The sequence below is a fragment of the Arachis hypogaea genome, chromosome 11, assembly GCF_003086295.3.
Source record: "Arachis hypogaea cultivar Tifrunner chromosome 11, arahy.Tifrunner.gnm2.J5K5, whole genome shotgun sequence".
Lineage (NCBI taxonomy): Eukaryota > Viridiplantae > Streptophyta > Magnoliopsida > Fabales > Fabaceae > Arachis > Arachis hypogaea.
Genome location: NC_092046.1, coordinates 99,936,886 through 99,940,147, shown reverse-complemented (window position 1 = coordinate 99,940,147; position 3,262 = coordinate 99,936,886). Strand labels below are relative to the sequence as shown.

General features: G+C 32.4%; 1 non-coding gene across 1 annotated transcript; it reads left to right on the top strand.

Moving 5' to 3' along the window:
- Positions 1–290: 290 nt before the first annotated feature.
- On the top strand, positions 291–398 carry LOC112724232 (small nucleolar RNA R71). The gene has a single exon (XR_003163406.1). It is a non-coding gene; the product is annotated as a small nucleolar RNA R71 (small nucleolar RNA).
- Positions 399–3,262: the final 2,864 nt, after the last annotated feature.

The following is a 3,262-nucleotide window of genomic DNA, read 5'->3' as shown; positions in this document are numbered from 1 at the left end:
TTCAGACTCTGAGAAATCATATTGACTTGCTGAGTCAATATTTTATTCTGAGCCAATATGGTATTCAGAGTATCAATTTCAAGAACTCCCTTCTTCTGAGGCGTCCCATTACTTACAGGATTCCTCTCAGAAGTGTACATAAACTGGTTGTTAGCAACCATGTTAATGAGTTCTTGAGCTTCTGCAAGCGTTTTCGTTAGGTGAATGGATCCACCTGCAGAAGTATCCAATGACATCTTAGCTAATTCAAACAGACCATCATAGAATATATCCAGGATGGTCCATTCTGAAAGCATGTCAGAAGGACACTTTTTGGTCAGTTCCTTGTATCTCTCGCAAGCTTCATAGAGGGATTCACCTTCTTTCTGTCTGAAGGTTTGAACATCCACTCTAAGCTTACTAAGCTTTTGAGGAGGAAAGAACTTGGCTAAGAAAGCCGTGACCAGCTTATCCCAAGAGTTCAGGCTATCTTTGGGTTGAGAGTCCAACCACACTCTAGCTCTGTCTCTTACAGCAAAAGGGAAAAGCATAAGCCTGTAGACTTTATGATCTACTCTATTAGTCTTAACAGTATCACAGATCTGCAAGAATTCAGTTAAGAACTGAAAAATATCTTCAGATGGAAGTCCATGAAACTTGTAGTTTTGTTACATCAGAGAAACTAATTGAGGTTTTAGCTTAAAATTGTTTGCTCCAATGGTAGGGATGGAGATGCTTCTTCCATGTAAATTGGAATTAGGTGCAGTAAAGTCACCAAGCATCCTCCTTGCATTATTATTATTATTTTTGGCTGCCATCTCCTCTTCTTGTTCGAAAATTTCTGTAAGGTTATCTCTGGATTGTTGTATTTTAGCTTCTCTTAGTTTCCTCTTCAGAGTCCTTTCAGGTTCAGGGTCTGCTTCAACAAGAATGTTCTTGTCCTTGCTCCTGCTCATATGAAAAAGAGGGAACAGAAAAATAATAATAATAGGGATCCTTTTTACCCAGGTATAGAGGTTCCCCTGTGTGAGTAGAAGAAGAAAAGAATGTAATGTAAAGAAGGGAAGAAGAGAATATTCGAACACAGAAGAAAGAGGTGGTTCGAATTTGGGTGAGATGAAGTGTCAGTAGATGAATAAATAAATAGAAGAGGATGAGAGAGAGAAGAGAATTTTCGAAAATAATTTTTGAAAAGGAGTTAATGATTTTCGAGAATTAAAGGAGAATTAAAATTAAAATTGAAATTTAAACAATTAATTAATTAAAAAGAATTTTTTGAAAAAGAGGGAGGTATTTTCGAAAATTAGAGAGGGATAGTTAGTTAGGTAGTTTTGAAAAAGATAAGAAACAAATAAAAAGTCAATTAGTTAGTTGAGAAAGATTTGAAATTCAATTTTGAAAAGATAAGAAGATAAGAAGTTAGAAAAGATATGATTGAAATAAAAAGATAAGATTTGAAAATTAAATTTGAAAAGATAAGAAGTTAGAAAAAGATTTTGAAATCAAAGTTTTTGAAAAAGATTTGATTTTTAAAAATCAAAATTAATGACTTGATTCACAAGTAATCACAAGATATGATTCTAGAACTTAAAGTTTGAATCTTTCTTAACAAGCAAGTAACAAAAGTTGAAATTTTTGAATCGAAACATTAATTTTTGATGATATTTTCGAAAATTATGAGATAATTTTTGAAAAATATTTTTAAAATTTTTGAAAATAAATGAGAAAAATAAAAAAGATTTGATTTTTGAAAAAGATTTTGAAAAGATAAGATTTTTAAATTGAAAATTTGATTTGACTCATAAGAAACAACTAAATTTTAAAAAGTTTTGAAAAAGTCAACTCAAATTTTCGAAAATTTATTAGTGAAAAAGGGAAAGATATTTTTTTTTATTTTTGAATTTTTAATGATGAAAGAGAAAAATATGAAAAAGACTCAATGCATGAGAATTTTTAGATCAAAACAATGAATGCATGCAAGAACACTATGAATGTCAAGATGAACATCAAGAACACTTTGAAGATCAAGATGAACATCAAGACTTATTTTTTTTTTTTTTGAAAAATTTTCAAGAAAAGAAAACATGCAAGACACCAAACTTTGAAATTTTTCATGTATAGACACTATGAATGCAAGAATGCATATGAAAAACAAGAAAAGACACAAAACAATATAATATGAAGATCAATCAAGAAGGTTTATCAAGAACAACTTGAAGATCATGATGAATGCAATGCATGAATGCATGAATTTTCGAAAAATGTAAAATGAATATGCAATTGACACCAAACTTACAATTTGACTCAAGACTCAAACAAGAAACATGAAATATTTTTTATTTTTATGATTTTCTAAATTTTTTTGTATTTTTCGAAAATTAATTTGAAAAAGAAAAATAAGAATTCCAAAATTTTTAATATGAATTCCAGGAATCTTGCATTCTTAGTCTAAAGTTCCAGTCCAGGAATTAGACATGGCTCACTAGCCAGCCAAGCTTTCAATGAAAGCTCCGGTCCAAAATACTAGACATGGCCAATGGCCAGCCAAGCTTTTAGAATACACATCAGGCATACAGCAGCAGGAGGATCAGCAACAGCTAGCTTGCTCTTGTGATGGTGGTTTGGAAGCCTCAGTCTAAAAGAATTTAGACATGGCTTTACAGCCAGCCAGGCTTCAACATGCTTCATGAAACACTAGGATTCATTCTTAAAAATTCTGAAGAACATAAATAAAAAAAAATTTTTTTTGAAAAGAAAACGAAAAGAAAGTTACCCAATCAGAGCAACAAGATGAACCGTCAGTTGTCCAAACTCAAACAATCCCCGGCAACGGCGCCAAAAACTTGGTATGCGAAATTGTTACTCTGAAGTTGTAAAATTTGTTGTTCTTTCTCTCCCTGGTAATGGCGCCAACAAACTGGTGCACAATACCATGGTCCAAACATATCTTCACAACTTCGCACAACTAACCAGCAAGTGCACTGGGTCGTCCAAGTAATAAACCTTACGTGAGTAAGGGTCGATTCCACGGAAATTGTTGGTATGAAGCAAGCTTTGGACATCTTGTAAATCTCATTCAGGCGGATATCAAATGGTTATGGAGTTTTAGAATAATAATAATAAATAAATGGAAGATAAATATAGAAATACTTATGTAATTCATTGGTGAGAATTTCAGATAAGCGTATAGAGGTGCTTTCGTTCTTCTAAACTTCTGGTTTCCTGCTGTCTTCATCCAATCAGTCCTACTCCTTTCTATGGCAAGCTTTATGTAAGGGCATCA